Source organism: Podarcis melisellensis (genome assembly GCF_964234715.1).
Source record: "Podarcis melisellensis genome assembly, chromosome: 6".
Taxonomy (NCBI): Eukaryota; Metazoa; Chordata; class Lepidosauria; order Squamata; family Lacertidae; genus Podarcis; species Podarcis melisellensis.
The window spans coordinates 51,640,976-51,667,455 of record NC_138538.1 but is presented as its reverse complement, the minus strand read 5'-3'; the positions used below and the strand labels follow the sequence as shown (position 1 = coordinate 51,667,455).

Sequence of the window (26,480 nt, the reverse complement as noted above, 5' to 3'; positions counted from 1 at the left end):
GAGTAGTTTTCGCCATTGCACAATTAACCGTGCTATTTCCAAACTATGCACACACCTAAAGAGCAGTACTTGTACAGACTTGGGCAGGAACAAAATAGAAAACAGCAGCAGCTGCTGCCCTCAGCACGACAGCTCCAGCAACCAACATTTCTGCTTCACCTGGCTGTCTCCATTGTTTGGTTGGGATGCTTGAGCATTTATGATGCTTCTAGTTATCTCTTTGCCTTAACTCACCCTACTCAGCAAAGCTCAATTAGGGGCTTCTGTGTCATAGATGCTAGGATTACGGGCCCTCTGAACCATCAGCTAAGCAGTGCTAATACCCATGAGTTTGCAAACACGGCTTATTTGCATGGGAAACCTTTTGAGCTAAGGGTCAGCAGCTGTCAAGCTTGCCCAACAAGAAACAAATGTGTGTTTTCCAAAGAACTGGGCTCTACAACACACAAAAGGAACAGTTGTTTTGGGTTGCTCCACAACCCTCTTTCCATTGCTCTGCTCTACATATATTGCCGAGAGAGAGAGAGAGAGAGAGAGAGAGAGAGAGAGAGAGAGAGAGAGAGAGAGAAACCAGCATGTCTTCCTAAGAATAATGTGGAGGGCTGTAAACCTGTGGAAATTGTTGTCATGCCACAGAACCCCTGCAGACTTTGGTAATAGAAGAAACATCTTGCAAATATACAAAAAGGAGAAACTTGGAGAGTGACCCTCAAACACAGGCCAGTGGACAGCATGTATTTAATTTTGCCAAGTATTCCCTGAGCTACTGGAGATCTTTCAAACCAGTAATGCCAAATGCAACACTCAGAAGGCAGTCCTACCCCCATCATTTTCATAGTGGTTCTCAGAAAAATATATTGTTAGGCTCATTTCACTTCATTGCAGAGGTGTAGCATCTGCCCATGTTTGATCCAGTTTGGAAAGAATTCACTGGACGTTTAGTGGGATTTTGTAATATTTTCATTTATTTACAAGTATCTTCCAGATGTTGTTGGAATACAACTCCCACCATCCCTGACCAAGGGCCATGCTGGCTGGAGCTGATGGGAGTTGGAGTCCAACAGCATCTGGTAAGCCACACATTCCCCACTCTTAGATTAACCTATTAGTAGGTGCCAAATGTCCCAACTCTGCATAAAACCACAGAGCTACTAAGATAGTTATGAGACTTAAAATTTTTCCTATTCAGGAGGCCTTAAATGGTATACAAAGTATTGGCATACAAAGCATAAATATAAGAAAAACAATTATCTAAAAAAAATCACTCCACTGAAAACTCATCAATGATATTTTTAAGGCAAAAGAGCCCCCCAAATGCCTACAATAAAAGATGCTTCTATTTTTTCCCCTTTACCATTTTAGTATTGTGCTCAGGTGAGGTTGTTGTTGATGGGTTGGTTTTCATGGAAAGAAGTTGCATAGTAGAATTGCCACAAGCAAGAAGTTTCTGCTCTAGTGTCTATCCTCACTGGTTTAGTCTTCTAGTGAAATAGATCTTATAGTAGAGAATATCCAAAGTTTTAAATGGATGGGGTATATGGGGTCTTATGGGAAGGGTAGTACCTCGGTTCTGGGACATGTCATGCTCCTTCTGGGGTATGTCTGCCCACCTTTGGTCCCCACCTTGAACTCAGCTCTCACCTATGGCTCCTAGAAACTGTCAGCATGTGGCAGCGGCCCCACCCCAGGAACGGCCTCAACTGGCTGATTAAACTAGGTGAGATTAGCCAATGGGTCTCAAGCCCTTGGTGAGTTATGGACTCCCCCTGCATATAAGGCTCCGGTGGATTGAGCAGACAAGACCAACAGTGGGTCTAGCAGTCAAGGTGGTTTCTGCACATTCTGTAAAGGGAAGTGAGGGGCAGGTAGGACTTCTCTTTTGAGACAGACGGATGCCAACGACAAATGGGTGGGCAGGTTCACAAGGCAAGAGTGCAAGTAAATTCAGCCAGAAATGGATGGATAAAGATTGCCCACATTAAACTCTTCCACCTTTCAGTCCTTTTTAGAGAAAATACTCCACTGAAGCATCCAAAGGGGAAAACACCATCAATTTGCCTGGTAGCTAAAATGTTGGGAACTCTGTTCAATTCTGAAAGCAAATGGCAAGTCGCATTTGGCTTTAACACCCATGGAATGCATTTTGAAAAGCAATATTGCAAATGCATAGTTGTGGGAGAGTTGACCCTAAGGTGATCCTGTAACCTTTCTGGAGATCTGTCCACAGTTCTCTTATCTCCAAATTACAGGGATCACCCATTCCAGAATACTTATTCCACACACAAGTGCAGAAACACAGCAAATTTGCAGCCTATGAATGTGAAACACCAGAACAATCCCTGAATAGAGACCTAAATTTTTTTAGCCATTACAACAGCCTGTGACCCTTTGCTAGCTGAACAGTTGTCATTTAAAAAAAACTGTTCAAAATGTACTAAATCTGAGAACTCTAGATTGGCACTTCTAGATAACTTTGTTATGTATGCAGCTTTCTGTGAAAGTTCTGTTTCCATCTCATTGTTTCCCTATTACACAACCAGTGGGTGGTAATAGCCCCTGCTGTGACTGTTAGGCTGCCTTCCCCTCCCCTGGGAAAATGCTGCAAGGGAGCCTCCGGAGGTTAAATTATTGGTTGTTAGTAGTGATTAGCACCCACATTGCACTTTCATCTCCAGACTGCTTTATGAGCAGTTAATGAATAAGAAAGTGAGAACTGGGTGTCACTGCCCAGGGTGTGGAAGGCCCTCCAGGGAAAAGGATAACATTCTATCAAACTGTTTATGTGAGTGGTTCTTTGTAAGTTATACTGGAGTCATTTGTGCTAACCCCATTGGCTAGACAGCTGATTCTTTCCCCCAAAGGCTTAGTAGAAAAGGAAGGTACAGTGAAGGAAGAAAATCCAGTAAGGTGGGGCAGGGGCAAGTGCTACTTGTCTCTTGTAAGGTTAGAAATAGCTCATCTGTGAGTGCTTGCTCTGGCAGCACATACACTAAAAATCGGAACGATACAGAGGAGAAGTAGCTCATCTGTGCATAGAATGTTCCATCCATACTGCCACTTGTTCAGTAACTTAAGCATGGGGTGGGGTGTTGCAACAGATATATTTGGCGTAGGATTGGATGGATCCACTGAAGTCTGGTCAGTTCCAGTGCCAAGAGGGCACAGGACTAAGTCCATTTCCGGGGGGGAAATCCTTAAATAAATGCAGACATTTTTCATAAATACATTTAAAAACAACTTAGGATGTGGTATGTGGGTTCTCTCTCTCTCTTTCTTAAAAACTGCTTGGACCAGTTAGAAAGTGAGGTGCTTGCTGCACTTGCTGCAGATCTTTAATACAGTATAAGGCATGGGTTACAATGTGCTGCCAGTTCTTGGGTAATTGTATGGAGGAAAATATGGCTTTTTCCATAAGGTGTGCTTTGATTTTTTTTAAGGTAGGAAGGAATGGACTGTGATCAGAAGGATCTATAGACATTCAATCTGATCCACTTGCCTGCTTCCCCCCAATCTGATACTTATCAGTTTATCAGATGTGGGCTGGGGAGATGTGCTCCAAATTGCAGAGTGAATCAAAATCCTCCCCCAACCTTAGTTCAGAGTCAGCGAATCAGGAGTTATGAGGCTATGTAATGGTGTCCCAAAGCCTCCTGCCTGTTGCACCTGTAATTTCCATGTCTTCCTCCAGTATGGAAGAAACACTCATTGCACCTTGTCTGTTGGCAACTGTTGACCATAATGGGATAGCAAGCCCTTTCTTTGTCTATAATGGGATAGCAAGCCCTTTCTTTCCATCAAGGGATGGATACATGGTTGAAAGAAAGTAGATGAGCAGAGTGTTTTAAGGGGTCTCCCTTCAGATATCAAATGGCAAAGTTTTTTTGTATCTCTTATCCCCGCAATAAAACAGCTGCAGGGGTTAAGTTGGTCTTCAGTTGAATACCACCCAAAATACGTAAAATGGATTAGAAGTGTAGAGTGAAAGTATTGAAATTGGGGGAGACAAACATGTTGCTAAAACGATGGCGAACAGAAAGGTGTTATTTATTGGCATTATAGTTAGAGCTCTAGCTCTCTTTCTCCAAAGCAGTATTTTGCTAATATTTTGAGGAGGCTTGTAAGTGTGTAGGAAGTCCCCTTCAGACTTTTGTGGTAATTGTGGGAAGGTTGGAGGTGCAGTAGATGTGCCTGCCGAACACTGGGGGTGCAATGTGACCCAAAGAATTACGTTCAGATCGGCCACATCAGCTTTCCTTCTGATAACTCCCATCTTCAAAGCAGATATTGCATTGTAAATTTTCATATATGTTAATAGAAATAGGAATTCTCTGCACGCTTCCTTTTGGTGTTTTGAAAGCACCATTCAATGGAACAGTTAAAAGCCTCCTTACATTTCACAATGCATTCCTCTTGCCTCATGTGGAAACTGAGAGTGCCTTCTCTGGGAACCTGCTCTTGGGGAGTGCACATATGGCAATGATTTAACAAATACAAATGCTGTCTGCACAGAGTGCAGGTATGGACACTTGCAAAGCGATGTCTACAAAAGTGCTTTTAGAAAACCCGCAAGCCACAGAGCTTCAAAGGCTGAAGTGTGTACACAGCCTTAGAAACAAATGCAGTGCCAAAATCAGCAAATGAAACAAAGGCTTCACTTCGCTCAGACAACAAATGAAGGCACCTTAAAGTTAGGCTTTTCTGTTTTTGTCTTAGACCATTTTCACATAACATTAAAAGTGCCTTTTAACCTCCCACACACTGTTTGCATGGATGTGTGAATATTAATTGGGATAGGGACAGGACAGAGAGAGCGCTAATTTTTAATTGTTTGCTCATTCTGTCCAACTAGCTTTTGCATTAACGTGAGAAATGCAGGCTTTTTACTGTCGCATGTAGTTGTGCACATATCGGCTGATTCCATGCATATTTACTCAGAGGTAAGCCTCACATAGATCAATGGTAGATGTGCATAAGACTGCCACCTTAGAAGCTTGGGTCCATGTGCCTTTACTCAAAAGGAAGCCTGTGTTCTATATGGCACTTACTTCCAAGTAAACATCAGCCTGAAAATCTTTATTGGTTTTACACCTTCTTACCTGCTGAGCAGTTGTAATAATGCCCCACCCCTGGAAAAAAAGTCTCCTTCTCAAAATCCTTGGCGTTCTCAATATGAGTGCTTGTTGAGAGGTAGCAGGTAAAGGAGGGCATTACAATTGCCACAACAAGCAGAAAAATAATAAAGTGGTCTGCCAAGACCCTCAGCAGTTTTCATGGGGGGGGGAGTTTGGGAACAACTGCCTTAATGGTTTCCCCCCTAAAACATTGTTATGGCAATGCAATGTGCTTTTTGAGTTTTTGCATGTTGTAACTTGTTTCTGATAGATACACCCTTTATAATCTTTAGTCACATCTGGGCATTATGTGAGTGAGTCTAGTTTTTTAAAAAAATCCATCAGTCAACTTTGTACCTCCGATAAACACAGCTAATTTACTGGGTAAAGCAAAATCCTATAATCTGTGGTTTTTCCAAAAGAGGATGGTGTTTGGAAAGTGGGGGGGGGGATACAACTAGAGAGGTGACCTGCTACATCTCCATTTTTTTAATCTCTTGTAATACTTTTGGGATTGACTCTATTGGTTCTTCTACAGATATCACCACGTCGTCTGCAAATGCTTTTAATTTATATGGCCTCTGTCTCACTCTTATACCTTTAATTTCTTGATTACATCTTATTCTTTGCACTAATACTTCTAAAACTGATATAAACAACAAGGGTAACCATGGGCAGCCTTGTCTCGTTCCTTTAGTTATTTTGCAATTCTCAGACAATACATTATTTACTATCAATTTAGCTGACTCTTCAGAATACCGGTATATGGCCCAGATCCCTTTTATAAAAGTGTCTCCACATCTCATATATTCCAAAACTTTAAAGGTAAAATCCAAGGAGACATTGTCAATCTCAGCATATCTTTCATGTCCAGTAGTCTTCCATGACTGTTCCAGTCCAAGCTGCCTAAAGTAGCTTTGACCACATGGATTTCCTGTTTCGTGACGGTCTTCTCACCAAATCAGAAATGGGTTTTGCAACACCCATAGTCTAATTTTAGAAGTGGTCACTAGAACAGGATGGTTACATTTGGTTCCTGTTCTCAGACCCAGGCTCCCCATCACTTCTTGGCACACAGAAGAGACTGTGTTTTGGATCATTGACACTACAACGTGTTGAAAACCGAGCTCACATGCTGTATAAAATAGCAGTACAGTAGGCATCCAGGCTGTTGTTTAAGGGCTAAGCAACCCTCTTTACAATGTCAGCAATTCATTTTATGTGGCATGATCTCATCATTAAAATGTACAGCAGGTAAAGTGATAAGAAGGCATCTTAAGCCTTCCCAATTTAAAGTAGCAACCTGAAGATTTGAGTTGATAGGGGTGTCTATCAACTCTACAATTCTATGATTTTATGTTGCCGTTTTGAGAATGGTAACCCGTTTTTACCTACCCAAATTAAAGGAAGAGGCTGATTTGCCATGTAGAGTGTTAGTTTGCCATTAAGGAGCCCAGTTAGTTACATGTTGCAAGCATTCATGAGTTAATAGATCTAGGCTTCTCAATTACAATACACAAAACAGGGTCCATATTACTTTATTTTTATTGTAACTATTTCTGTTTGACTCCAGGCATTATGGGGCTGGAGTTATTTTCATCCCGCCAATGATGACATGCATCTAATCCCAGGGGCTGCCAGTCAGGATAAATGAGCCCTTCTGTAAGCAAGAGTGTATCTTTCTGCTGCTGTTCCCATGCAGAATGAGGGCTGTTCTGAGAAGGAGCAGCTAATTCCATTAGCTGGCATATTTGCCAGCCAAATCTGGGTATTCCCTAAGCAGCATCTAACAGTACACTGGCTTGGAGGAGCAATGCTTGCATAAGCTTCTTTAGTTAAAAATGCAACAAATCCATTTTGAGACTTCAGATAGTCATGTGAATGACCCACATTTGCAATACTTGTGTTTGTGTGTCCCCATGCAATCAAAGTTCTGCAGGAATTCTGCACATTTTGGATGCACTGTCATGGTCCTAGTGGGGAGACCTGAAAATGTTACTTAACAGGTATGCATCTGGCTGTTTCAACCATTGCTGCCACTGCTTTGACATTTCTGTAAAGTTTGTACACGGATGGCATGCATGTCCAGTACTAATAGAGCACTGCACAAACATGTAACAAGCATGCATGCTTACCCATCGTTTAGAGAAGCTAGCATGTTGATGCTAGCTTCTCTAAACGATGGGTAAGCATGCATGCCCACACTGTCACTATTAGAAGAGCGGTCACTGATTGTGCCCAGTACTTCATTAAACATTTTAGACATTTTAGACATTAGACATTTTAGAACTCTGAAAAACCAGGATTCTAAAATAGACAGGGAGCCTCCATGAATACAGGTTTGCAACCTAACACAGGTGTCCCTGGTGGTGACAAGAAAGATAACAGTGGCGGTGTCATCTCTTACAGCTCACTACACATAGTTAAAACATCACAGTTATCACTAGAGAAGCTATCTTTGTCTAAGAACTGAACCACCTTAGAGCTGAAATGGCATTTTACAAATAGTGAAATCTGGTGATGTTTCAGAAACCAAAATTTGGATGTTTTTCTCTTTCTTGGCATGAAACAGTCAAATTTCAGAAATGAAACTTGAGGTCAGATTTGGAATTCATGGCTTGTATCCAATGCAGCTGTAAGTAAGTGCCCCATAAATCACTGCCCAAAATGGCATCTGCCTCCCCTCCAGGGAAGAAAGAGTGAGGGAGGGTCTACATCAGGAACTAGGGTGGAGGAAAGAACAGCATTAGGATATAGTGTCTCAGTGAATCCTGCCGCCTGAGGCAGTCATCTCACTGTGCCTTATGGGTGGATCAGCCCTGCAATCAGCATAAGGATTTCCACTTGTGCAATGGGACTTTCTTCCCTTTTTCTGCCCCATGTGCCCCCTAAATTTGCTCTGGGTTCCCCCCCCCCAACCCTCTGGAGCAGATTTGGGGAGGGTGCAAGGGGGGGAGAGTTGGATATAGACAGAGGATGGAGAGGATCTGAAAGTTTGATCAGAGCGCTACATGAATTTGCTTCCGCTCTACGCAACTTATGCATAGTGTGTGCAAGGGATTGTGGCCAATTGATTTTTCCAGTGGTGTTCTGCAGAAAAAGTGATCAAAACTGACTCAGTTTCTAACTATCATCTACATTCTGAACTGTGTGAGAAACACTGAACTTTCATAAATGAACACTAACTAGCTACTACTAGCTGAATAACAAAACATGTCTGCTGTCCAATATGACTGTTTGGACATTCAATATCTTCATCATTCTGGAGGACAGAAGTCTTCTTTTCCCTAGATCAGGAAAAAGCCAGCATGGGCATAGAAAGAAGTGAGTGGCATATCCTGGATTAAAAATCATGGTCCTGATCCGGGCATTGTCATGACTTAGTATTGCTGGAGGCAATGGAATTTAAGCTAGTCATAGTTTTAGCTGAATCAGGTCCCATATCTCTCACGGCAGAGGCCTTCCTGTTTAACCAAGGTCAGGGAGTCTTAAAGGCAGCATGCTTAAGACATGAACTGTTGCTAATGGCCTGGATTCTTGGAACTGCTGAGTGTATCAAAAGAGACTTCCTTAACATTTCCGGACATTGAGGAGATGTTGATATGGGGGGGGATATATAACTTATTTTCCTCAAGAGTACCCCTCCTGGTTAAGTTATGTGGGTGCAGGAAATCCCTCCACCGTTCTGACCCTGATGAAGTTGAAAATCTTCTACTGCAGCCCTGGAAAAGGACAGTGACTCAGATGTATGTACCAGAGTGCAAGGCCAGTCACACAAGGCTGGGCAGGAGCCAGTGCTAAAGCAAGGGACCTCGTCATGGTCTCTCTGGGGTGCGTTTCCATAAGGAAATCAGAAGTATTTACAGACGATAAAAGAACGCAGTGCTGCCAGGAACAGTTTAAAAGCAGAATCGCCTGCCTATAAATTCTCTCCTTTACTGCAAGCAAATAGGAATGAGATCCCAGCAAGCATGTAAAGGCAGCTGCACACTGAGGGAAAGGAGCTCCCACGCTGCGGGATGTTTCTATATTTGTCTTTTTAAACTGATCATTTTAAATAGGAAGTGATTTTAGCACAAGCCAAGAGCGCCTTGCTGCCTGCTCAGGCTCCCGGTCTTGCATTAAGGGATTTGAATGCATGAGAGTTATGCATAGCAAAGAGACAGCCTGATCATTGGCTCCAGAATCCTCCACTAACCACCACTCATATTCTGCATCCATAAATTTGATTAAATTATGTATAAATCTATGTAATTTTGCATAAGATGCTGGACTGGTAAATTCTTTTTTGAGAGGCAGGCTCATGTGGAAGGATATAGAAATAAGTAAAGGAAGGAGAGTCTAGCCACTGGGAAGCTACATTAGAAACCTTGTTTGCTTTAAAATTAAAGTAAATATTCTCAAGATTTTGAGGGGCATAAGAATCTAGATTCTGTAAATGATAGCTGATGCCTGCAAATGCCTTGTATCTGTAAACACTTGTGCAAATCAGTCTCGAAAGAAAGTTGCCGCAGCTTTCCCCCCATTTCTCTCATGGGGGAAGCCTGTTTCATGGACCCTCTTACATTTGTCCTAACAGACTTCCCTAAATTTTCTTGTTATTTATGTTTATACTCCTGACTTTATAGACATTCCAGTAAAATGATTCCGTAGGGCATCTCAAGAGATATGGCAAAATCCAAACATGTTTGCTAGGAATCTGTTGTAGAGTGTTGGTCATTCCTATTTAGCTTTGAAAATAGGTTTCCAGCTAAAGCACGTTTGAAGAGAGTGGAACTACAGACAGAAGCATGCAGTTCTATAGAGCATATACGTACCTATTCTTTAGAGAATATACATTTGTTTCTGAAGCAAGTGGGCTAGAACTGAGTTCAATATTTTTCTTCCTGAGGCTTCAACATAAAACACTCCCTTTGGTTTGTATAGTCTCAGCTTCCATTATCAGGGGACAAAAGTTGCATCAGAAGGCTATGGGCTATGGGTGCCCTTGGAACACCACAGAAACACCTATCTTACCTAGGTACTTGCACAGCCGCCCACAGATTGGATGCCATAAATAATTTCTGTCTCATCTGCCATGGTGTTTTTCTTTTCAACTGGGAGCTCAGCTGAGGACAATCCAAGGATATGCCTGCACATGCAGCTCTTCCATTTCTGGGCCAGCCCAAGACGTTTTTCCGCCTGAGGCGGAGCAACAAATGGAGCCTCCCTGCCACCAACAAAAAAGTCAGCATGCATAGTTCCCAAGGTCAGCCAAGTTATCTTGGCACCTGAGGCAGAAAATCCCACAAGTGCCTCACCTCTCCTTTCTGGCAGGAAAACTAAAATAAAAATAAATTGAAATAACTAACTGTTAGCTGCCCTTTCATCACACCCCAAATCAGACTGCCTGAGGCAACCATCTCAGGAGCCATCCTCACTCATGCCCTCCTGGCTTGACAGTACCAAACCAAAGGTCTTACCATATGGCACATGGGATCCACATGCAGAAAGCTCACATTGGCTCATACAAGCAGTGGGGCCTTCATTGGGTCAACCGTTGTCTGTCATGGTAGAGGAACACATCTCAGCTCATGATAGTGTAGTTTGGATGTGAATAATAACCTCCAACGCATGGAAAAGCGCCATGCAGACAGACTGTGATTGAGACTTGGGCTGGATCTAGACACATCAAAGAAGTGCTTCTGGAAAACACGAGGTAAACTTTATACAGTGGCATCTCTAGTTACCTACTCAATCCATTCTGGGGTGTTGTTCACACCCTGAAAAGTCCGCAACTAGAGTGCTGCTTCTGTGCATGCATGCGGCACGATAGAGCGCTTCTGCGCATGCGCACACGGCGAAACGTGAAAGGGCCTCGTTCGTATCCTGAAAAAACGCAGCCAGAGACTGACGTAACAAGTGGTACGACTGTATGAGAAATCGTGTTGGCAAAAACGGAGCTTCACAGCGCCATCTGGTCTCACAGTGCTTTCATACGTATACAACGCATATAAAACACTTTTTCTTTACCAATCTAGCTAAGTCCTTGGAGTTAATATGTCAGACAAAAGAAGTGACAAGTTCAACTGAATGAACAAAGCCATTCTGCGAGGATGCTCTTCCTCCCTCCCTCTCTTCCTTTAAGAGCAAGGAGGTGATTGCTTTTTATGCAATCTCTTCTTAACAAATAGGTAGCCGTGTTGGTCTGCCATAGTCAAAACAAAAAAAAATTCCTTCTAGTAGCACCTTAAAGACCAACTAAGTTAGTTCTTGGTATGAGCTTTCGTGTGCATGCACACTTCTTCAGATACACGTGTATCTGAAGAAGTGTGCATGCACACGAAAGCTCATACCAAGAACTAACTTAGTTGGTCTTTAAGGTGCTACTAGAAGGAATTTTTTTTTTTGTTTCTTCTTAACAAAGTCACACTAATCCCCACACTGATCCTTAATGCTTCTTGGAGAACCCCACAAAATAAAGGAAGCACATTGGCAACTGCAGAAGAACCCAAGAACCTTCTGGGAGCACAGTAGTATCTCAGAGATGCACAGCCAGGCTTTTAATAGAGGGCTGGATAGTTTTCCCGCCTGCTAATTAAATGACTCTGGATCATTAGAATCTTGTAATTTAGCTGTTCAGGGAGGCAGATGCTGGCATATCAAAGCAGCATGGCCATATTTTTGAAGAGTGTTCCAGTTAGCTATCTTTACTAAGATGGATCCTATAGTATTCATGTTGAGGTCATTCATACTGTGTGAAATAAGTTTAAAAAGGTCATATATTGGAGCAAGCTCTGTTTCAGAATACTCTTTTTTTTTTTTAGTCAAGCAGGGCTGCCTGAAAGTTCCTCTTTTACTGTCTTGTGCACTATTAGAAATCACAATGTATATTTACTTGAAATATACATTTTGTCTGGATGTGTTGAACATCACACATACAAAAAAAATATATACACAATAAGTGTACAGTGGTACCTCACGTTAAGTACTTAATTTGTTCCGGAGGCTTGTTCTTAACCTGAAACTGTTCTTAACCTGAAGCACTATTTAGCTAATGGGGCCTCCTGCTGCTGCCGCACAGCCGGAGCCCGATTTCTGTTCTTATTCTGAAGCAAAGTTCTTAACCTGAAGCACTATTTCTGGGTTAGTGGAGTGTGTAACCTGAAGCGTATGTAACCCGAGGTATCACTGTAGATACAAAACTATCCTGAGTAAGAGTGGAAAAGTCACACATCAAAGACTTAACTGCTTCATAGTGTGGGAGAGTAGCTGGTTTTGGGGGCTCAGAATACTTGACTATGCTATGTGATAGGTTAATGTGGCAATTATTTGAGTTTCTAAGTAAAACTACTGATAACTCATTGCCAAACTATTTTCTTTAAACGTTTATTCTAAAAAGAAGCCTAATTTTCAGATGTAGAGAGAACAAGGTTGCTCAGTATTTGATAATCCATCTCACCTATATAGCATGAAAATTGAGGTAAGACGGGAAAGCCACAAGGATTGTGTCAGATTGTGGGCCATCCCTGTCCTCTTCCTTAACTTGGTTTGTTTGGATAGGGCTGTGGAATGGTTCCTCCATGCAACTTCATTCCTTAAACCTGGGATGGTGTCCAGAATGTCTCCTGGGCTAGTAACATGCCTCACCAACCCTGTGCTCCTTCTCCAGTTTTCTGATGAATGGCACGTGTATCTCTCTGCATAGTGTTAGCCTAGGATATTTTAACATAAGAAACAGAACATCAAAACACAGAATTGCCTTCCCAAACACAGAATTGACTTCCATTTTAAATAACATGCAAAGGGCCAGGTTGCAAGAAGGAAAGTGGAGCCACATCTGGAATCTGCCACCTAAAATGACACCTAAAGGTTGCTTAATGGAAAACTAGCTTCATATTCCAGATGGAGAAAATCTCTCTCTTTCTGTTAATGCTGGCTTACCATCTTATTGCACTTTAATATTTTCTCCTCATTCATTTTTTCTTCTGCAAAATGTGTATTTGTTCATTGAATTTCCTAAACAAAGTATGAGCAATTAAGGTAAGCTTTGCAAGAGATGAACTACTGGGACAAAACAGAACTCCTTGCAAAGTCATCTTCTGTCCAGGGTAGCTTGACGTAAAATGGCAGCCCAATCCAAATTAGGCTTATTAAGCTCAGTTCAGTAACATTTTATCCAGACTAAATGTTCTTAAGATTCCAGTCTCAGTTTTGCCAAGAGCTGAATTGTCTGGTTCAACCAAGAGTCCAGGCACAATTCTGCTCCCATGCAAGTTAAAATAACCAAGACAGACTAAACAGCTTAAAAATAGATTTCTACAAGGAACTAACTGTAAAGCCAATTCCTGAAAACATAACCTTAAGGCAATACTTACTAGAATCGTAAACCTGCTGTTCATCCCTAAATGCTTTTACTGATAATATATACTTAATAATGCACTATGATGGAATGTTGGAATACTGCTTTTACTTTAAGTAAGGACAAAGGATTGTGAAATCCAACCCCTCATGTTTTTCCTAGTGCACACAGTTTTGCAGCAGTTAAAGGCACAGGAGCTCTGCCCTTTGTCCCCCCTGCCCCCCCCCAATAAGCAATGGGCCTATTTTCAAATGTTGGCTATCATGGGTTTTTTTGCATGTGGCCCCCTTTGGGAAAATTCTTTAGGGGAGGGTGCAGCAACTTCCAACAGAATTATTGCTGCCTCCAAATAGATAAACCATTAGATCAGATGGAATAAGGCAGTCACTGCAATAACAAATGGAAGTGATAGACCAGCTCTTCAGGGTGAGGCTCGGGCTTCTAAAGCTTAGAAGCAAATCATTGGATATGGAGTGTAGATGGGGAAGAGTAGCGTTTAGACTCCCCTCTGCCACCAGCCTCAAAGTATGACCTCAAGCAAATTGATTAATTTCCCCTTTGGAAGGAACTCTCATTATTCAGCTCCCCAAGCTCCGCAAGGACATTTGCTGTTGTGACCAGCTCAGCTGATTAAGGGCTATGAAGTGGTTGGTATCCTCCCCTCTGTCCACAACTAGACAAGTAGGGTTTGGTTTGTTGCAACGAAGGTACATGCAGGTTTGGGAAAGGGGCTTAATCCCTGAGAGGTGTGCGTCACATGGGCTGGCACTATGCCGAAAGAGCCTCTTGGGGAGTCAAAGTAGGACATTAAGCAAGACAGGAGCTGGAAATGCTAGGCTCTCCTAGTAGTAATTTAAAGTTGGGTGACAAGATGCAAAGGAGGGAAGGACCCCTGTACCTTTTAAGAGTATTGTAGAAACAGGAGATTTTGCAACAATAGCTTGTCGTGTAGAAACAAGAAAAGCTATGCTGCTGAAATGGTTTCTGCAAAACTATTTTGAGTTTCTGTGTTTGGTGTATTTATTACAAATACATATCTGCACAAAAACAGACACCAGCAATCAATAATTGCTGATGATGACAGAGAAAAACTCTAACAAATTTATACCTAAATTGCATATTTTCTTCAGAACTTTGATAAACTTTGCTGCGTGCTGTTGTTGTGTCAAATATGTTCTGTTAATTTTGAGACTTCAACTAACTTACCACTTTAACTCACAATATGCATCACAAATCATTAGATCAAATTAATACTTCTAATATGCAAGTAGGAAGTTAATAACCAAGATAGGTGGGAGGATGGGATGGCATCAAGGAGTCAAATGATAATTTCACAACATGCTGGTTTGGGGGCAATATTGATGTAGTTCCTGGGGTGGGAAACCCATGGCCCAGAGACCCAAAGCAGCCCTCCACACCTCCACATTTGCCCCTCGGGAGTCTCCCAAGGCACCTTCCTCAGCTACACCCCTCACTGGCCCTGTTTGCACGTAACTTGAGTTAGAATGTGTCCTTGAGCTCTGATCATTCTTCTTGCTTGCCTGGCAAAATGGTGTTTGTGTAGAAACAAGCCTACCATACAAAGATAAAACTAACATCAGTTTCTCTGCTTTATTTTACTGCTGGCCCTACCCACCATGGTTTTGTGCTCCCCCCACAAAAAAAGTGGTTTTCTGGAAGGGAATGTTGCCTTCAGGCTGAAAAATGTTCCCCACCCCTTTAGTTCTCAGAGCAATCCAGAAAGCACATCCCATTTGTTATTAAATTTGCATAAGGTATTCCTTCATATGTAAGCCACTCATCCTCAAAATTTCAGTTCTAAGAGTTAATTCAGACATGCATGCTCATCGTTCAGTGAATATAAGATAGTCATGCCTTGTATGTATGAAACATCCATCACAGATCAGTTACCACAGAACTTTCATAACACCTCAAAGATGATATTTTTCAATGGAAGCCATTCATATATTCAGCTGCAAGTTATCAATGGGAACAGTCATCTAGTAACGTACATACATAAATGAATCAGCTCTTAGCTCGTGTCTCTGGGATGCACAGCTGTGTTATGGTTGGCACAGAAAAGGTAGGCACTGATCTTCTTCAGGAGGTACCACACCAACACTTCTTTGAAAGCAATGGGGATCACTCCCTCCCATAATGAGCCACATGCTACTCCCTGGACGTATCTAGTGAATCGCTTCCTGCTATATGTCACAAGCCAAGATGGGTGACCATCAAGAGAACAGATGGTCAGCCTAACCACTGCAACTACCCTCAGGCCACAATAACCGAAACTGTTCGCGTAAACTATTTCAGATGGTGCTCTAAACACTACAATTGTGGCATCCAGTATGGAAAGATGGGAGCAACTTTACCTTCAAAATGTTTCACATATCCATTGTGGTGCACCATTGTGGTGCAATTAGCTGTATCTATCTCCAGAATTAATGTAACCTGCTTTTCCTCTCGAGGGCTATATCTCAACAGCCCATTCACCACTCAGCAACCACTGGATGGTTCATCAAGGACTGCTGCCACTGCCACATGGTAGGCACAATTATGTCTTTAAGCCAAGGAGTCTTCTGGATCATTATGTTGATAGCACTACACATCTCACTGTTCCACAGCAAGACAAGGGCATTGACAGGAGTGACAACCAAGACAGCCATAACATCTCCCAGAGTACTCAGGAATCCCTTGAGTTCCATATGTCTCCAAGGGTGGACTATCTTAATGGGTCTCCTACAATTGCAGGGGACTCAACCACAGCCAATCCAAACTTAACCAGGTGCTGTCCATGAACAGACCACCGGCCCATAACAACAGGGCCATTCCCACCTTTTGAAGGGCTCCCAGCCCACTCTGTAGTGAAGACCAGATTGAGTGTATAACCTGCAATGATGAGGCAAATGATCACAAGTTAACAAACCCTAAAACACTATAGAAAGCAATCTTTTTGCAGGATGTTTCATGTTGCCGTAATGTTGCCGTAATGCAAAACCAATATGTGAATGTTGAGGTGGTTCTTCCACTTTTGGAGGAAGAAGTTGTTGCCTGTCTTGGCCAACACAAAGCCCTTCTTTAAAACGAAACACAGCTCAGCAAAAACAGATCTAAAACGAGCAGGGGTGTTTGCATCTGCTACCCATTCATATTTTCTGTAGCAGTTCCCCTTGACCATCATGAGAAAATCATTCTGGATTAGCAGGCAATGACCCATGTGAACATGCCAGTCTGAATTTTGTTTCCAGATGCTTTGGACCTTTACAAAAGGGATGAAGTCACACCTTTTTGAGAGACCTGATCTCTATGATGAGTGACACTTCTAAAGACATTTCAGATGTTCATTTCAATCAGAGTCAAGATTAAAAAGATAGCCGATGAATAATCCAGCCAGGGACTGCCTAGAAATGGAAATAACAGGGATGGGTGACTGATCTGCTTGCAGTGAGGCGATGGGGTGATGTCATCATAATGCAGTCAGGCGAAGGATAATCTGTTCCATGATTGGCTGTGATGAAGTTTTGTTCTGAGATCCTCCTAGCCTTTCGCTGCTTCATTAACTCTCACAGATTCCTCCTGTCAAATAGGATTGGGTTGATTCAGGAGGAAAGCAAGGAACAAGGTTATGGATCGGCCTGCACTTTAAGGACTTGAAACCTTTTCCATGGTGTTAACTTAAAGTTAACCCTTTAGCTGTTGAAAGTTTAGCAGGAGGGGAAGTTCTGTAGGACCTAATACTACAACAGCAGCTCTTGTTGGCCTGCCTTGGGAATACACTGCAAGGCTGTATATCCTGAAGTCTCCTCTTTGAATGGAGGGCAAATTCAGAATATTTACATGGGGGAAAGGATGATTATGAGTTCCAGCAAAGAGTTCTGATAAAAATACAAAATTGATACAATCATCTGTTTGACTTCTCTTCAAGTCCCTTAAATAGACTTGGATGTAACTATTTTGCTTGGAATGATGATCACCAAATATTGCTATAGTTCAGATGTGGGGGAACCTTGGGCTCTCCAGATGTTGTTGAACTACATCTTCCATCAGCCCCAGCAAACATAGCCAATGGCCAGAGATCCCAATGCTTGCTATAATTCACATGAAAACTTCTAAAATTCTGCACTTGCACACATTTTCACAGAATTTAGCGCTTGGAAGTTATATATGAGAGCAGAACTGTAGCCAGCCTATCCTTGTCCAGAAAAGGTGGAGTTTGGTCAAATTCCTCCTAAGATTTATGCCAGCTGTGCTCTAGCCATCATCCTTCTTGCTTCATTACCTGCAGCTCCCAAGAATACAAAATCAGAAGAGGCCCCAAGGAGTGATACTGTTAAGAGTCCTTTCCATATTCCTATTCCATACTGAGACCAGAGCATCAACAGGAGTGTCAACTATGTCAGTCAGAAAATCTCTGAGAGCATTCAGGAAACTATCAAATGCCATAAGTCTCCAAAGATGGACCATCTTAATGGCTCTCCCACCCCTGCAGGGGCATACTGCCATTATCAAACCAAACCTCACCAGGAAATGGTTCATCCAGGAAGCAGACTCACCAGTGGGATACTGCCTTTAAACCTTGTTGCAAAAACCAGATCAAGAATATGTTCTGCCACATGAGTTGAGTCTTTTATGTATTGAGACAGCCCTATGACTGCCACGACTGAATGCCCCAGTGTGAATGCTAAGCTCCCCCAACACCATGATGGAGTTCTTCAACACACACACTCCAAAACCAGCTTCACACCAGCTCAGCCAGGAAGGCTGAACAGAGCAGACCCAATTCAGCCTCAGAGCAGATCAGCTTCCTGGTGTGGTCATTTTCCCCTTCTCCCATGATTAAAGTGCCTTTTGGCCTAACACATTTGTTGTCTAGCTGGTTTTCTTGTTTTTGTTGTTGTATTCCCCAGTGTCCAGGCTTTCTGCAGTACTCTCCCAGATTCCACTTTTTCCCTCTCTGACTCTACTGTATGTAATTATTATGAGTTCATTTTATTATACCCTCCAACCCCCAACCCAGCCACACACACAAATATATATACACATATATATCTTTTAAGGCCATCATTAACTATAATTATCAGTCTCTGTCAGTCATCTTCTGCAATTCACAATGTGCCTGAAGCCATAGGAATCACTTATCCAACCATGGGTAAAATAAGCATACTTCCAAACATTCTGGGAAGATAATAGGCCTTAATTGAAAGATTTTTCCCACTCCCTTCTCTCTCCAGCTTCAAGCACCTCACGTCTTTCGCATTTCTTTCTTGAGGGGGTAGAATGTTTCTAGATGAGAGGCTTGGTAAGAATATACAGAAGATGGAGCCTTAGATAAACTTGGAAAAGCTATTTGTATTGAATAGCCTGAAGTCAGTAAGCAGAGTGACCTTACAATGATGCTGTCTGGGAACCCTTCCCCATTGAATAATTTCTGGTTGTGGAGAAGGTTTGTGGCTTTGGGCTCTGAACTAAAGTGTAGCATTTGGAAGGTTGCACATTAAAAAAAAGTTGCTGCTCTTCATATATGGGAATGATGTAAATAAATTAATGAGATCAAAGCAAAGCCTGTTCGCACGAAGCTTTTTGCCTTTGCAAGATTGTGCGGTCTGATGGCTAGCCTAGCACGAATGTCTATGGATCAGGAGTTCTGAATTCACTATCTGAACTTGCTCTCACTCTTGGTCATCATGCATGGACGAGGAAGCAGTTTTGGTTTCTGTTTCTCCAAAGGGTAGGATCCAAACCAATAGGCTCAAATTATAATAAAGAAGATTCTGATTAAACTTTTTGAAGAATGTTCTGATGGTGTGAGCTGTTTAACAGTGGGACAGGCTGTTTTGGAAGGTAGTGGACTTTCCTTCATTACAGCTTTTTAAGGCTGGATGGCCGGCTATCAGAGATGCTGTAGCAGTGGATTTCCCACATCAGCAGAGAACTGGACCTTGTCCCTGTTGCTGGCATGGCCTTGGCACCCCAGCCTGTCACATGTCCCCCCTCCATGCCTGGCTTGCTGGAGAACAAATAGAGAGTGGTCATAATACGCATAAGCTCAAGGGATCATTTTCCTTGTTGCACCAAAGTCCACATCCAGGGACCCTGATGTTGTATCTTTCATGCTAGTAACTGAAAACCTGTGATAGTAGGTGTGTCTACTTGAGAGTAAGTCCCCATTGAATTCTGCAGGACTTGCTTGTGAGTACTAACACATAAGGTCTGACCATAAGGCTGCAATTTTGCTCCTACTTGCTTGGTAGCAAGCCCCATTGAGCACAATGAATTACTTTTGCATAGATACGTATAGACTTGCACTGCTCTAAGACAACCTCTAAGATTAGTAGCCCTGTTTAAAGGAAAAAAAACAATGAAGAGTCTTGATAGTACCACCCTTTCACCAGATTTGCACGTACAGAAGCTTGCTACTCCACCATAATGAAAGCCCCTCCGAAATCTTGCCAGTATCGAAACCTGAGCATCTTTCAGACGTGCTGTAAATGCGGCCCGATTTCTAGTGCCTGGGATAGGGAGTTAAGTCAGCGTGGGGTACTTTTCATCTTGTATCAGATTTCGTTTTAGTGGATACTAGGATGGAGCAGGTTTTTTAAAAATCCTAAACACAATTGATCGATAAACATTATGATGGTTATTTCTATAACACTTCTCCAAAGTACAAAGTGCTTTCCCTGCAGAGCTCAAGATGCCCCCTTTGTTGGATGTGCATATTGCTCAAGAGGCCTTGTCATTCATCTCTTACTGCTTTGAAAGTGTCTGTCTCTGGAAGGGAGGCTCTGCGTGTGCTGTTGTAAATGCCTGTCCTTAATGAGCAAGCTGTAGAGTCCCAGGTCCACTATTGTGACCTTGCCTCCCACCTCATTGCCTGCTTTTCATGCAGCCACATAATAATGAACACTCCAGAGGAGCCAGAGAGAGGGAGAGGGACGAAACATTGTCCTGAGAACAGTCCAACTACTTAGACCACAAATTAAGCCAGATAATGGGATGTGTTTTAAAGCAGCATGCCTTACCTTTGGGGTATAGTCTGATGGCTGGCTGTGAGTAAGAAAAGAAAAACAAAGCACAGAAAACAATGCTGGAGCGGGGGTAGCACTAAAAATGGTTAGCTAAAAGAAATCCAAATGTGCTTTTGTGTCATCTTTCTCGGAGCACAAAATTATGCTTTCCCCAAAACTCCTTACACAGAGCAATGCCCCATTGTTGCTGATCTTAACCTGTTTTTCCTGTTCTCTTTTCTCGCCCATCGTTTTGCATTTCGGCCATCCGTATGTGATCCTCCTCCTCCTCTCATGTTTAGTGGGTTATTCTTTAATTTTCTACAATGGGCTTAAGGCTCAGGTTGTTACTTCTTGTAGATTTGCATATCACCAGCTGTGTATGCCCCACTGACACTGCACATTTTTGTTGGGAGATGTAAATTGCACAGGGATGTGGGGAAGAGAGTCTGCAAACTAGGTTCTGAACTAGCCAAGAACTTTGCTGAGAATGTGGGGGTGGGAGTGGAAACAATGAATGGGTGCATAGGTGGAGGTGCACATGATCAGATTTAAAAATAAAAACTTTTTAAAGGGTAAGAATCATAAAAGAATATATAGAAAGAAAAGTAGGACATTTGGCCAGAATGAAGTGTGTTGTTAAGTGGGATCCTGGAAGAATGCAGTTTATCTGAATTCTGATAGAAAACTGACCTGATCTGCAGCTCCCAGAGTAATGTGCAGATTGAAACATAATTATCCTTAAGATTTCACACTTCTCTGAATTTTCTGTTGTATAGTTCGTAGCTGAAAAATTATTCAAATGCATATTTTTAGAAAAAGTTCATTTAGAAATGCGTATTTTTTGAGACTGCATATTCAAAAATATGTATTTAGATGTAAATTTTCAAGTGGAATTTTTTAAGAGATACAGAATAATGCGGAAATGGGAGACTAGACTAATGAATGTAGGGATGCCAAAGTGATATATGCCACACAGAAGCTAGTCCTGTCATCCTGCTCACATTAAGATACAGCTGATAGAATTCCCTTAGACAAATAGCAATGATCAGTGCTATTCTCAAATAAATAAATATGTTGAGTCACTTACGTGCTTATGGTTAGCAATCCTACATGCATTTTATAGTGCAATCCTTTACATGTCTACTCAGAAGTCAGCACCACTGAGACCAATGGGATTCATTTCAGCCTTACTCCCCTGAAAGGCATCAATCCTAACCATGACTACTCAGAAGTAAGTCCCATTAAATGTACTCCCAGGTAAGTGGGCTTAGAACTGCAGCCTTAAAGTGTGAAAGACCACATTCTAATAATATTCTAAAATGCAAGACTAACTAAATTTGCATGTAATACTAACTTGTATCATGAGTACTTACTAACGTCTTCTTTACTCATTCATCTCCATTGACTTATGGCCCTTGTCAACCATGGTTATCCAGAAACACATTGTGAAAATGCGAGACTAACCAGATTCACGTGTAATACTAATCCAAACTGTGACCTTAGCACGAACATGTGAATGTGCAGGCTCCCCAGTTGTTCTGCTGCTATGCTGCTCTGTGTTGAGCTAAGCCAGGCTTCCTCAAACTTACCCCTCTAGATGTTTTGAGACTACAATTCCCATCATCTCTGACCACTCATCCTGCTAGCTAGGGATCATGGGAGTTTTAGGCCAAAAACATCTAGAGGGCCAAGTTTGAGGAAGCCTGAGCTAAGCCATAGGTTGGCTTAGGGTACCATCCAAACCCCGGCATGTGAAGTAGCTCTCCCGGATAAACCACAAGCCATAAACCATAGGACAAATCTTGGTTGCAGGTTGTTGTTAGTCTGGAGAGAGCAAAACCACAAACCCAGGCTCAGTTGAAGAACTAAGCCAAACCATGGCTTAGCACAGTGCGACAGCAGAATGAACAGGAAGGAGTAAAATGGCTTCAGTCCCGTTTCCTGAGGCCTGCACACCACCATGGCTTGGTTTAGTGTGATGTGTGAACCAGGTCAGTGTCTTACCACATCCCTTGCTTCAAGAGTTAGAAAGTACCCACAGTGAAACATTTCCAACATTCCTAAGGAAGAAGCTCTGTCGATAATACACCCTCGCTACCCACCCAAGACAGATTAAACTTTAGCATTTGTCAACAAGAAGCAAAAGTCTTCTGATGACACATCATCCTTGCAAGAGAACTTGTTGTTGTTGTTGTTGTTTAGTCGTTTAGTCGTGTCCGACTCTTCGTGACCCCATGGACCAGAGAACGCCAGGCACCTCTGTCCTCTACTGCCTCCCGCAGTTTGGTCAAACTCATGCTGGTAGCCTCGAAAACACTATCCAACCATCTCGTCCTCTGTCGCCCCCTTCTCCTTGTGCCCTCCATCTTTCCCAACATCAGGGTCTTCTCCAGGGAGTCTTCTCTTCTCATGAGGTGGCCAAAGTACTGGAGCCTCAGCTTCACAATCTGTCCTTCCAGTGAGCACTCAGGGTTGATTTCCTTCAGTATGGAGAGGTTTGATCTTCTTGCAGTCCATGGGACTCTCAAGAGTCTCCTCCAGCACCATAATTCAAAAGCATCAATTCTTCGGCGATCAGCCTTCTTTATGGTCCAGCTCTCACTTCCATACATCACTACTGGGAAAACCATAGCTTTAACTATACGAACCTTTGTTGGCAAGGTGATGTCTCTACTTCTCAAGATGCTGTCTAGGCCTGTCATTGCCTGATCACCATCTGCAGTGATCATTGAGCCCAAGAAAGTAAAATCTCTCACTACCTCCATTTCTTCCTGAGTCAAAATTGTATTTGATTTGGCAGAATGGGCAAATTATCAGTGGGCAAATGACATCCCCCAGTCATTTGTCTGATTAGTCAGCCTATTCCTCAGAAGCACCTCTCGGACGAACTTGCCTATAATGTGATTCAAGGCACAGGAGGTAAAAATTGGTCCTCGGCTCAGCACTGGCTAGCTGGAAAGTGGCCAGTTTAGGTCAGCATATTTTAAGAATGCAAGCAAACTGGAAAGGATTCAGTAGGGAGCAACTAAAATGATACAGAGTTTGCAATACACATACAAGGAAAGGCTGAAGCAACCGGGTATATTTAGCCATCAAGCGTGGGTTTTAAACCTTAAGACATCAGATCAAACATTTGGGGTGTGTTGGGGGTTTCTTTTCCCCCTTTCATTTTCTAACTTGGGTTAGTGTAAGAGTGAGAAAGCAGTTTACCTTGACCAGGAAGAAAGGTTATATGAAAGTCATAAGCTTGCATGGTTCTTCTCACCAGTCTTGTGTAGCTTGAAGTCCACTTCTGATAGCAGTCAGCAGGGGTGGTGAACCCATGGCACACATAAACCCACAGTAAGCCTCCTTTAGCAAAGGGAGAAGGACGGTTGACAAGTCAAGTAGCAGTTGCTTCCCAATAAGCAAGTAAATGCTGCATTGGCTATCAGCTGCAGCAGAGCTTCCAAAAGGAGGGAGCCACAGGCCACACACAGCATTGGGACACACTTGAGCATGCACATTTGAGCTTTTCTTGACCGTTAAGCCACAGAAAGGCACACCTCTCCACCACATTTGTCCTATGAGAATTTTTGTTTAATTAAAAAAAACTGCAATTATATCTCCTTGTCATTTGCTAAATTGCATTCCCACAAACATTCCCCCACACACACTTTGAGAGACCTTTTTACAGGGACCACATGGGCCACATACATCCTGAAATTGTGAATACCTGGATCTGTATGTGGATTCCAGGCCAGTATGACTTGGTCAGACTGAAATTTAGCAGTGTATGGCCTAAGTGTGTGTGTGTGTGTGTGTGTGTGTGTGTGTGTGTGTGTGTGTGTAACTTAACTGGTTTCCCACCATAAACAGAAGGAAGCCAAAAGATGTTGGCATACTTTGGGCATTGATTAGCAGTCTGTTAAGAGCTTAGCAATAGATAAAATGGTGGCAGACCAGTAGACATATTGTCAATTGCGTGGGGATAAAAGGTTGGTGTGAGTTTTGAATCCTCCCCTCCTGCTTCCCAGTTTCCTCTGCTGCAAAGAAAACCCTCCTCCGCAGAAAGCTTTTCTTTCAGTCAAGCTCTATGATCAAAAGTAATGCCTGCCAGAAGAAAGGCAGCTTTGGGTGAGGCAGTTTTGTGGGTAGAGAGAGTGCAGGCAGGCCTAGGTGTTGGCATCCTCTTCTAGAGTGGTCACATGCATTACCAAAAGAGAGAGAGAGAGAGGAAAGGTTAGTGTAAAAAGAGGACACTGGTTTACATTATATTTACATATGCTGGTTTATATGTGTAGGTGCAAATTTAGAAGTAATTGCTATCTTTGAAATATAAATACAGTACATATCACTGCAGTGGGAAAGATTGTGACCAGCTGACCTGTGTGCCTGCTGAGTCTGCATTTCAAGGTCCTTCCTGCTGACCCATCTAATGGTTCATTTAAACTTGGACTGGACTGTTATGTACTGAAGTTCTCACCCTGGGCCAGCAGGGGGATACTGTAGATAGTTTAGGTCCACATATGCAAATAAGGGATGGAAAGTGACATTCAGTGATTGGATAGTTACAGAAAATGGTTACTGTTGCGTTCTAGTGGAGCTCTATATAAGCAGGCTGACTGAACCCTTCAGTTCAGTTCAGTTCTGGCCTGTGAATAAACAAGAGCTGTTTGAAGAATCACTGTGTCGTTTGATATGTTCACCCACGACTTAACATGGACAGCCTTTCAAATAGTGGGCTACCTTCCCTAAAGTCGGCCACATGGCCACCCTACCCTCTTCCCTCCTGCTGCTTTCCCACTTTTAAATCACAGGTTCAGTTTGTGTGTTTTTTCATGGGATTTACACAAGTCCACATTTTCTAAATGAAGTTCTGCTTCTGTAACTCATCTTTCTATCAGCGGGCAGCTTTTAAGTTGAAATGTTCTGCTGTCCCAGAGCTGTTTTCATTTCCTGACCTTCTCCAGTTGTTTCTGCTTTTTAGCAATTCCAGGAACTGGCAAAGAATTTTGGTGCAAAACCTCTTTGCCCCAAAAGGTGTTTTTCAAACAGAAATCCACTTTCCAAAACATCCAAGAGAAGGGGAATATTTCCATTTCATGTCCTTTGAAAGAGAACCATTCCTCACATTATGAACGTCAGACTCTGAAACAGAGTGAAAAACAGTCCTGCCAGCTCTCCCTTTTCATGCCTTCCCAGCTGGCGGACGATCGGACCAGCCCAGCTGTGTCCTGTTCCCACTTTGTTCCTACTGCAAGAGTTTTGGAAACATTCGACACAGCAGAGGATTGGGAATTGAGAACACGCCGCATGCCTGTAGCACAGTTGACTCTGCGGAAGAGAATTTGTTGGTTATAAAATTCCCTTAGTAGTTCCTTCTGCAAAAAAAAAAGCTGCAAAATGGGTCTAGTTTTGCTAAACAACATATGAAGGACAGGCAGGGCCAGCTCCAGGTTTGAGGGGGCCTTTGGACCCCCAGACTGCCATTTAAATCCAAAGCCTAATCCTGGCAGTGGTCCAGAGCACCAGATGCAGCGTCATTCCGTGCTATAGTGAGAAAGTAAAATGGAGGCTCACAGAGCCAACTACCCTATGTGGAAGGCATGGGGAAGATGACAGTGCTGGCGGCACGGTGTGGGGCACAGTAGCTGCCCTAGGATGCTGACCTTGAGCCTACACTGAGAATAGGCCTGTTTCTGGGTTGTATTCCTTAAGAAGGCAGGTGACAGCTCAAACAACAGAACTCTCTTCCTTACAAATAATAATCCATTATCTTTATTATGTTAGGGCTGTCAGCTCCATTGATTGTGCGACCAAAAGGGCATGGCCCAGGGCCTTTATTCTGCCAGAACTCACAGGACCTCAGTTCCAGCACCTCTCTGGTGGGTGCCATTGCCATTATAAGAGAACAAGGGAGGCATTCATGGTGAGTTCTGGCACCTCTTTTTCTAGAAAAATAGCACTGGCACTGCCCATTTATTGTTCTAGGAGTTCCACCACCACCACACCCCCTTGAGCCAGTTTTTTTGGGGG

The 26,480-nt window shown here is 42.7% G+C and overlaps 1 protein-coding gene and 1 long non-coding RNA gene across 5 annotated transcripts in view; one reads left to right on the top strand and one right to left on the bottom strand.

The window, feature by feature from the left end:
- Positions 1-26,480, top strand: part of LOC309371366 (phosphatidylinositol 3-kinase regulatory subunit gamma) — a 244,109-nt gene that overhangs the window by 120,098 nt on the left and 97,531 nt on the right. The window lies entirely within an intron of this gene.
- Positions 1-26,480, bottom strand: part of LOC309371426 — an 89,145-nt gene that overhangs the window by 13,473 nt on the left and 49,192 nt on the right. For both annotated transcript variants that reach the window (XR_014169100.1, XR_014169101.1), the window contains exons 2-3: positions 23,673-23,813; positions 21,153-21,245 (exon numbers count right to left, since the gene is read on the bottom strand). This is a non-coding gene — a long non-coding RNA (uncharacterized lncRNA). The remainder of the gene's footprint in view (positions 1-21,152; positions 21,246-23,672; positions 23,814-26,480) is intronic.